Source organism: Neofelis nebulosa, chromosome 4 (assembly GCF_028018385.1).
Source record: "Neofelis nebulosa isolate mNeoNeb1 chromosome 4, mNeoNeb1.pri, whole genome shotgun sequence".
NCBI lineage: Eukaryota > Metazoa > Chordata > Mammalia > Carnivora > Felidae > Neofelis > Neofelis nebulosa.
The window spans coordinates 162,536,299-162,546,570 of NC_080785.1; positions in this window are offsets into that span (position 1 = coordinate 162,536,299).

The window sequence follows — 10,272 nt, forward strand, 5'->3', positions numbered from 1 at the left end:
TGTCAGTGCTTTGGATTTTACCCATTCTTTTTTTTGTTTTAAGTTTATTTACTTATTTCTTTTGAGAGGGAGAGAGAGAGAGAGAGAGAGAGAGTCCGTGCTGTCAGCGTGGACCCTGCCTCCAGGCTTCATCTTACCAACCGTGACCTCGTGACCTGAGCCGAAATCAAGAGTCAGAAGCTTAATGGACTAAGCCACTCAGGCGCCCCTCTTATCATTGAATCTTAAGAATTCTTTGATCCTCTGTATATTTCAGATACAAGTCCTTTACTGGAGTTGTGTTTTGCAAATATTTTCTCCCATTTGTGGCTTGTCCTTACATTCTCTTAATCCATCTTTTCTTCAGAGTCCTCAGATAGCTGTTTTGTACATTCATGGGTGAGATGGGGTAGACTGCTCCTTCCATCCTGATGAGAGCCAGAACCCCTGGGATGGAGTATTAGAAAAAATTTTTTTAATGTTTATTTATTTTTGAGAGAGAGAGAGAGAGAGAGAGAGAGAGAGAGAGAGAGAGAGAGAACAAGAAGGGGAGGGGCAGAGAAAGAGGGAGACACAGAATCCAAAGCAGGCTCCAGGCTCCAAGCTGTCAGCACAGAGCCCTATGCGGGGCTTGAACTCATGAACTTTGAGGTTGTGACCTGAGCCAAAGTCGGACACTTAACCGACTGAGCCACCCAGGTGCCCCATGGGCTGGAGTATTTTAAAGAAATCCTAAATCATCATATGATTTCATCTATCAATATTTCATATTTTTCTCTACTGAGGGGGGTATAGCTCAGGGGTAGAGTATTTGCATATGTCTCTGTAACATATAGGGACTTGTTATTTATTTATTTTATTTTATTTTTATTTTTATTTTTTAACATTTATTTATTTTTGAGACAGAGAGAGACACAGCATGAACGGGGGAGGGGCAGAGAGAGAGGGAGACACAGAATCGGAAGCACGCTCTGAGCCATCAGCCCAGAGCCCGACGCGGGGCTCGAACTCACAGACCACCAGATCGTGACCCGAGCTGAAGTCGGACGCTCAACCGACTGAGCCACCCAGGCGCCCCTATTTATTTTTATTTTTAAGTAATCTCCACACCCAATGTATGACTTGACCTCATAACCCTGAGATCAAGAGTCGCATGTTCCACCAACTGAGCCAGCCAGGTGCCCCCACAGATAAGCACTTTTCATTCATTCATTCATTTATTTATTTATTTTGATTTTTAAAAATGTTTATTTATTTTTGAGAGAGACGGAGAGACAGAGCGTGAGCGGGGGAGGGGCAGAGAGAGACACGCACCCAGAATCTGAAGCAGGCTCCAGGCTCTGAGCTGTCAGCACAGAGCCTGATGTGGGGCTTGAACTCATGAACCACGGGATCATGACCTGAGCTGAAGTCTGGAGCTTAATGGACTGAATCACCCAGGTGCCCCTCACTCAGAACATTTTCGAGGTTCATCTATGTAGCGTATCAGTACTGCAGGGTTTTTTTTTTTTCCTTTTCCTTTTCTTTTCTTTTTAACCGCCGAATAGTATTCCGTTGTATGGGTATTTCGTCTATTTCTCGCGCGTTGTTATTTTTTCTTCAGGTTTTATCACTTTTTATTTCAGTAATGGTAATAGTCATTTGAGGGCGCTGGAGGAGCTGCCTTCGGCACCGGCCTTATTAGCTGCTTTTCCCTTTGCCAGCATGCCCTGCTTCTGCTTTGCCAGGCGCTTCCTGGCAGAATAATGGGTCCCAAGGTAGTGGTCGCGCCCTGGGAGGCCTTGGGCCCCCCGGAGGCACTGCTTCAGCTGCTTGGACAATTCTGCCTGTAGCTCTCGCCTTCCCTCTGGGGACAGGCTGTCAGCCTTTCGTGGGTGATGTTGTCAATTTCATGATTGACTTGGTAGTTTCTTGTCCATTACATCTCTGCTTCAAACGCGCACCAGACGTCCTTTTGCTGGCACTCAGCCCCGCCCCGCCCCCCGGCAGAACTCCCCGTGCAAGCGGTAATACCTGTACTTTGCATGCTGCGGCTCTCAGACTCACGAGGGTCACGGTTCAGTGCACGAGGAAGTCAAAGGCCTTCGTCACGTAGGTGATGGGTTGGGCAGCGAGGTCTGCAGCGAGAGGGTTCTGGATACATATCCTTGGTCCTTGTCCTGGTTGTTCTGCAGGGCAGTGGAGCGCGCAGTAGGCTTTGCTTTTGGAGGGGTTGCCCCCTCCTTTGCCTGCATCTCTTGCCTAATTTGCCCGCTGTTGCTCCTAAGTATTCTTTTTTATTCTTTTTAATTTTTTTTGTATATGTTTTAAAGTAATCTCTACACCCAGTGTGGGGCTCGAACTTACAGCCCTGAGATCAAGAGCCATCATGCTCCATCTACTGAGCCAACCAGGCGCCCAGCTCCTGAGTGCTCTTAAATAAAACTTTCTGGCTAGGGGCGCCTGGGTGGCGCAGTCGGTTAAGCGTCCGACTTCAGCCAGGTCACGATCTCGCGGTCCGTGAGTTCGAGCCCCGCGTCAGGCTCTGGGCTGATGGCTCGGAGCCTGGAGCCTGTTTCCGATTCTGTGTCTCCCTCTCTCCCTGCCCCTCCTCCGTTCATGCTATGTCTCTCTCTGTCCCAAAAATAAATAAAAAACGTTGAAAAAAAAAATTTAAACAAAACAAAAAAAACCTTTCTGGCTAAATTAGCCAGAGTTGTTTGGTTTCTGTGATTAAGCTAACAACCTTTACAAATTGTTACATCTACACTGTTCATGTGTGACGGACATGATTTAAGAATGAAAGAAACGTGCAGAGAAAAGTAGGGTTGGGACTTCATGCAGCCTCAGAGAGAGGAATTGCACATTTATATATGTGCATAGGTAGATACGTATCTGTATCTAGGTTATGCTTGTATGTGTAACCTTTTAGTGCCCTGCTTTCCATTTCCTTGGTCTACGTGGGTTTCAATTGCACCTGTTATGGACAATTCCATGCAATGCAAATTGCTCCCTCAAGAGGGCGTACGCATTTTTCTATTCTCTCCTTCAGCGTCTCCTTGGTTCTCAGCATGTGCAGCTGTTAATGCCCTTTGGGAGAACTCTCACCCAGGAGCTGGCAGGTATCCAGGAGAACAGGGGCTAGTAGATAAATAAAACTAGCAAACTGAATCCAACCTCACATTAAGTAGATTGTATGCCATGGCCAAGTGGGATCTATCCCGGGATATGCTCAGGGATTAGAAGACTCAAGCAGGTATTTGCACATCGGTGTTCACAGCAGCATTATTTACAACAGTCAAAAGGTGGAAATGACCCAAATGTCTATGGACAGATGAATGGACAAACAAAATACTGTGTACCCATACAATGGAATATTATTCACCCATAAAAGAGACAAAGAACAAAGAACATTGGAAACATGCCAAGTGAAAGAAGCTAGAAATAAAAGGCAACATATTGCCTGATTCCCTTTTATGATATATCCAGAATAAGCAAACCCATAGGGACAGAAAGCAGATTAGTGGTTACCAGGGGATGGGAGGTAGAGGGACATGGAGAGTGATTACTTAATGGGAACAGAGTGTTTCTCTGGAGTGATGAAAAACATTTTGAAACTGGAGAGAGGTGGTGATTGCCAAATATTGTAAATATATTAAGTGCCACTGAATTATACAGTTTAAAATGGTTAATTTTATGTTATGTGAATTTCAGCTCAGTAAAAAATAGAGACCTCAATCTATGGTGCAGTGAAAATATGAAAATCTATACTGCCAATGCTATGAGGATCTAATTTAGTAGTACATGTGAAAGTTTAAATTTACTTACAGGTGGCTCTTTCAGGAGCCACCTGAAAGATCTCCCCATGCCCCAAAGAGAATACTTTGAGCAAAAAAATGGAGTAGTATTGGGGGTGCTTGGGTGACTCAGTCAGTTAAGCGTCTGACTCTTGGTTTTGGGTCAGGTCACGATCCCACAGTTTGTGAGATCCAGCCCCATGTCGGGCTCTGCGCTGACAGCACGGAGCCTGCTTGGGATTCTCTCTCACCCTCTCTCTGTCCTTCCCCTGCACATGCTCTCTCTCCTCAAAATGAATAAACTTAAAAAAATCAAGTAGTATTGGGTTATAATCCAATTAGTCCAATTGAATAAATTAATACACGGGGGAGAAGAGACTAGTATCCAGTGCAGAAGAATTCCAAATAATTCATGTAGATATTCTGCTCTCAAGCAAGGGGAACGTAACTTCCCCATAGTATTGACTGGTAGAGAGGCTTTTCTCTAAAGACTGCCTTATGGAAAAGGGAGCAGGGATAGTACTTTAAAGTGGAGAAACCTGACAAACACCCCTTCAGCCAGCTGATCAAGGTCAACATCATTAGTCATGAATCATGTTGATTTATATACCCTTAATATGATGTGACAATGGCCTTTCACTTCTGCAATATTCCTCCTATAACCCCACAATTCTAATCATGAGAGAACATCAGATACATCCCAATAAGGGGTCATCATGCAATCTCCCTGCCCAATGTTCTCTCGAAGCTGTTAGGGACACAAAAACCAAGAAGCCAGAGATATTGTCGCAACCAAGAGGAGCCCAAGGAGCCATGATGGGTAAATGTAATCTGGTGTCCTGGATGAGGTCTTGGAACAGAAAATGGACATTGGGGGAGAACTAAGGAAATCTAAACTGTGGATTTCAGGGAACAAAAATGTAACAATTTTGGTTTGGTAATTATAACAAATGTATCATAGTAATGTAAGGTGTTAATAATAGGAAAACTGCAGAGGTATATAGAAACTCTCTCTGTACTGTCTTCTCAATTGTTCTGCAACTTTAACACTTATCTAAAAAATGAACCCTGTTTAAAAAATGGGCCCGTCCTTTGCTATCAAGAGACATCTGTGCATGGTGTTGAGTGCATAGACTCTGGAACCAGATTGCTTGGGCTCAAATCCCAAACTCTGTCACTAATTGTCGGTGGTTGGTAGCCTCCAAGATGGCCTCCAGGGACCCCTGAGAGTCATGCCCTTTGTAGTCCTTGTCCTCGCTGAATTGTGTTGGCTCGTGTGACCAATAGAATGTTGTGGAAATGATGCTGTACAGTTTCCGAGGCTGGATCTTTAAAGGCACTGTGGCTTCCTCCTTGCGCTTTCTCTCTGATCACTCACTCTGGGGAAAGCCAGCTACCATATCATGAGGACACTCAAGCAACCTTGTGAAGAGGTCCACACGGCCGGGGATTGAGTCCTTCCATCAAGAGCCACCAGCAGCTTGCCAGCTACGTGAGGGAGCTACCTTGGAGGTGGCTCCTCCAGCCTCAGCCAAACTTTCAGATGACAACAGCCCCACCTGACATTTTAATTGCAATCTTGTGAGACACCCCTAAGCCCAAATCGTGCAGCTCACTGGCTCCCTGTGGATTCCCAACCCACCAAAACTGTGAATGATAATACTTACCATTTAAGCCTCTAAGCTTTGGAGTAATTTGTTTCATAGCAATAGATAACTAAGGGACTAATTCAGGGGTAGGCACTTTTTCCCCCCTAAAGGACAAGATAATAAATACTTTAGGCTGTTCAGGTCACATACAATCTCTGTTATACATTCTTCTTCTTCTTTTAAGTCTTTGAAAATGTAAAAAAAAAAAAAAATTCTTAGCTTGAGGGCTGTACAGAAACAAGCCATGAACTGAGCTTCCTCCTTGCTGGCTTCTTTCCTTCTACCTTCCTTTACCTTCTCCCTTCCCCCCTCCTCCCTTTCTTCTCTCTCACTCTTTCGTGTATTCAGTCATTAATTCAGCAAAATGAGCACTTACTATGTGCCGGGCCTTGTGTGAGCTGCTGCAGTTATATTTGTGATTAGGACAGACATCCTTTCTGCTCTCCTGGGACTCCCAGTCCAGTAGGGGAGACAGATGACAAAGCCGTAAGTTAAGAACCCAGTGCTAGAGGGACTGCAAGGCATCCAGAATGGCTTGATCTTGGTGTGTCAATGCCCCTCCCCTGCATTATGCCTTGTAGCATCTACCCCGAAGGAACCGAGCAGGTTGGGGGGAGAGATAAAGGTCCAATTTCAGCTAGCCAGGGTGGCTGGGGCAGGCCTCTCTGAGTGGAGATTGGAAGGATGAAGAGAAAGAAGTCATGGGAAAAGTGTTTGGGCAGAAGGAACAGCTTATGCAAAAGCCCAGAGGCAAGGAAGAGCTAGGAGTTTTGGGGAACCATGGGGGAAGCCAGTGTGGCTGGGGTGAGTGGGATAGAGAGTGGGGAGCCATGGGGTCAGGGAGGTGATGGGCCCACAATGCCGCGCCTTGAGGGCTTTGGTGTCTGAGTGATAGGAGGTTGGGAGGGCTTTGAGCAGAAGTTGTTTGACCTGCTTTTCTCTCTAACCTGTGGATTCTAGCAACTCCGCTCTCTCCCATGGCCTCTTGTCTTCCTCACTGAAAGGCCAGTGAACATTTATTGAATGTTTACTATACACTGGCACTCACAACTACTCTCTGGGAAGTAATTAAAGATGAGGAAACCCGGGGTGCCTGGGTGGCTCAGTCGGCTGAATGTCCGACTCTTGATTTTGGCTCAGGTCATGCCTCAGTCGTGAGATCGAGCCTCATGCTGAGCATGGAGCCTGCTTGGGATTTTCTCTCTCCCTCTCTCTCCCTCTGCCCCTCCCCTGCACGCATGCTCTCTCTCTCTCTCAAAATAAAGAAACATTAAAAAAAAAAAAAAAGAGGAGGAAACCAAAGCAAAGAGAGGTGAGTAATCATGCTAAGGTCACACAGTCAGGAAGAAGTGAAAGCAGAATTTGAACTCGGGCAGTGGCCACCATGCTCTCTTGTGGCCCCACAGCTCCAGCCTCCTCCCCAGATTTCCTGCCAGCAACTCAGTTTTCACCCATCAACCAGCTGGGCTGGTCAGTTCCTCTCCTGCTCAAATACCTTCCGTGACTCCCTACTACCCTTGATAATGACCAAGCCCTCTAGCCTGGTATTTCAAACCTTTTATGAAGTCAGCTCACCCAGCAGCCTCCCAGGCCCGCCTTTCTGGTTCTCCTTCTCGTCTCAGTCCCTCATTGACACACCAAGACCAAGGCATTCTGGATGCCTCGCAGTCCCTCTAGCACTCTTGGGGGTTCCTGGAGCCACGTGGGTTGCTGCCTTGGCTTGGCAGAGCTTTCAGTCCCATCCCAGGCCACATTGATAAAACTTATTCGCTTTCCCCTGCCCCTTGTCTTAGCTCCCCAGTTGCCTGGGGCCCCCCATCTAACCTTCAGTCAGGACCGAGTACAGCATGGGCACCAAATTCATCCATCAACTCATGCATTCGTTAGATAATCATTTCGTGAGCACCTACTCTGTTCCAGCACTTGCCGTAGGAACTGAGAATATCGCAGTGAACAAGACAGACATGACCCCTGGTTTTAAGGAGCTGACACTGTAAGGCAGGAGAAATGCCTATGTAACAATCAAACCAATAACTGTTACATGTGATATATTTATAGGTGTTGTTGAGAGAACGAAACAGGGTAAGCGGAGAGAGAGTGACAGAAGGGGGTCTATTTTAGATATGTCATTAAAGCAAGTATCTTTGAGGAAGTGACTTTTTTAAAAAGTTTGTTTATTTTGAGAGAGAGAGAGAGAGAGAGAGAGAGAGAGAACATGTGCGTGAGAGTGGGAGAGAGGCAGAGAAAGAGGGAGAGGGGGAGAGAATCCCAAGCAGGCTCTGCACTGTCAGCGTGGAGCCCGAAGCGGGGCTTGGACTCATGAACCACGAGATCATGACCCGAGCTGAAATCAAGTCAGAAGCTTAACCGCCTGAGCCACTCAGGTGCCCCAGAAGTGACATTTAAACAGAGTCCAAATAAGGGAAGGGTTCAGTCAATGCAGATATCTGGAGGAAGGGTGTAGTTGGTGGAGGGAACAGTGAGTGCAAAGGCCCTGAGGTGGGAATCAATGTGGGTGTTGGAAGGACACAAAGGAGGCCAGTGTAATTGAAATGGAGTAGGAGGGAGAGGGAAGAGGCAGGTCCACGCGATTGCAGGGCAGGTTGTGTGGGGCTCTTTATTTGGGGTTAAGCCCAGTGGCCTGGGCCTGCTTGGAACAACCACCTGAGGGCAGCAAGCACCTCAGAGTCTTAGGACTCACGGCCATGTGTGCTCATATATTCTGAAAATCCTTCCAGCTGGTTCAGCAATTCCTTCTTGCCCACATCCCCTTCTGCTGACCAATTCATGAGGAATGTCTCCTTGCCCAGGACACAGATGTAACTGTGGGTGAGAGATGGCAAGGAGGGTGAGGGGAGCCTGGTGCCCTGGGGGCGTGGAGTCCTCCCTGTCTTGCTCCTCTGTCCTGATTGGCAGCCTCCCACAGCCACAGGTTGTATGTCCACTCCAGCAGGCCCTCTTGGGTCCCCCAGCCTCCACATGGCTGGGGATCAGAAAAAGCGCCCCTTCCTCTGAGTCCTTATGGCCCCCTATTGGAAAGCCGAATATGTCTACATCTGCAACATCTCCTTGTGAATGGTGTTCCCCGGCATTGTTCAGTGCACAGTCTGCACCTCCCTTCAGGGCAGCCTCGAAACCCAGGACTCCTGCTGTTGGGTGACAGGTGCTAATAGGAGGTGTTGACACCAGGGACTGGGCCAGGATGGGAAAAGGGGACCATGCCTGAGTCCTGGGACAGCAGGAGTCCCCCACGTACTGAGATTGGACTCTCCACAGGTCTGATGTGTGGCCCATGATGTATGTCTCTCATTCTTGCAGCCCCAGGGAGTCATGGCAGGTGGCATGAGAGACGACTTTCCTCCTGGCGAGGGCCAGGGCAGAGTCTGTACCTGGAGGAGAGAAAACCCGGGGTGAGAATGTACACAGGCCTGGCTCTTTCCCCCACTGGGACCCTCGGGGTAGAACCCCACCCTGCCTCTTCTGCCCCGTCGGACATACAACACTCTTGATGATGGCTTGGGGTTTCACGTTGTAGTAGATGTAGCGATTGGAGGTGGAGGCCTTCACAGACTCCAGCTTGACCTTGTACACTGGGAAAGCAAGGGCAGGAGGGTGTCCCGTTGGCATCTGGCCCGCAGGTGGACCTCCTCCTGTCCCCCCGCCACTTCCCACACTCACCGAAGTCCATGCCTGCCTCACAGGCTGCCGCCTGGAGCTCCTCCTGTCTCAGTAGGGCACTGTCCTTCCTCAGAGATGGGCACCGTTCTGGAAGGTCAGCGGCTCGGGCTGCGCCGAGGGAGGGGGCTTCCTCCCCCCCCCCCCCCCCCCCCCGGTCTGTAGGGTGCTCTCTGTCCTCCTCCAGCTCTCTTTCTGGTCTCTTTCTCCCATCTGAGTCTCTTTATGTCTCGCTCCATTTTTGGCTGTGCCTGAGCGTATGTGACAGTCTCTGTCTCTGGGTCTCCTTTTCTCTGTCTTCCTATCTCACGATCTCTCTCGGTCTAAACTCAGCCCTAAGAGACAGCCAGGAGGTGATGCAGGGCTCCTGGGTCCCTAGCCTGGCAGCCCTGGCCTCGGTGTCTCCAGGACCTCACCCTCTGCACATCTGCACACATCTTGGTGACAGATCTTGCGCATGGAAGAGTGCTCTGTGGGCAGGTTGAAGCGAGAGCCGCACCTCCGAGCTGAAAGAGGGACGAACTGCTGTGGGGTTGGCTTGGGCTCGCCTTCCTGGGGGCCGGGTCACCGCCTGGCTCCGCCCCCTAAGCCCCGCCCCTCTCCCCACCTGGCCCTGCCCAGTCATTCTCTCCTCAGGCCCCTCCCCCTTGAAGACTCCTCCCTTCTCGCCCTGCGGGCCTTGCCCGGTCACTTCTCCGTCCCATCCCCTTCCAGACTCCCCACAGCTCTGACTACCCAGGAAGGCCACGCCCCTTATCACCACATCCCTTTCGGTCCCTTTTAGCAACCTTCTTGCTGCCCCAGTGCCCAGCCCCCTCTGGGCCACGCCTCAAACCCCCGTCCTGGCCCCGCCTCATCCTCTGCTCCTGGCCTTGTTCTTCTCAGTCCTCTTGGGGGATACATGTGCACCCCCAGATCCCTGCTTACAAGGCTGGTAGTAGTCGTATACGGTGACCTGGGCGGCCTGCAGGAACTGGGGAAGGGAATCCTGTCTGAGCCACTGACCACGGGGCACTGACCACAGGGCCTTGGCCATAACCACTGACGACGTGACCTTGCGGCCTGAGGAGCTGACCTCAGACTGCATGGCTCTCTGGCAACACTACCCAAGGTGCTGACCGTGGATACTCTGCCCACCGGGTGGCCCACGGGCCCCTGGAGGAGGACACCCAGGCTTCCTCACCTTCTCCAGG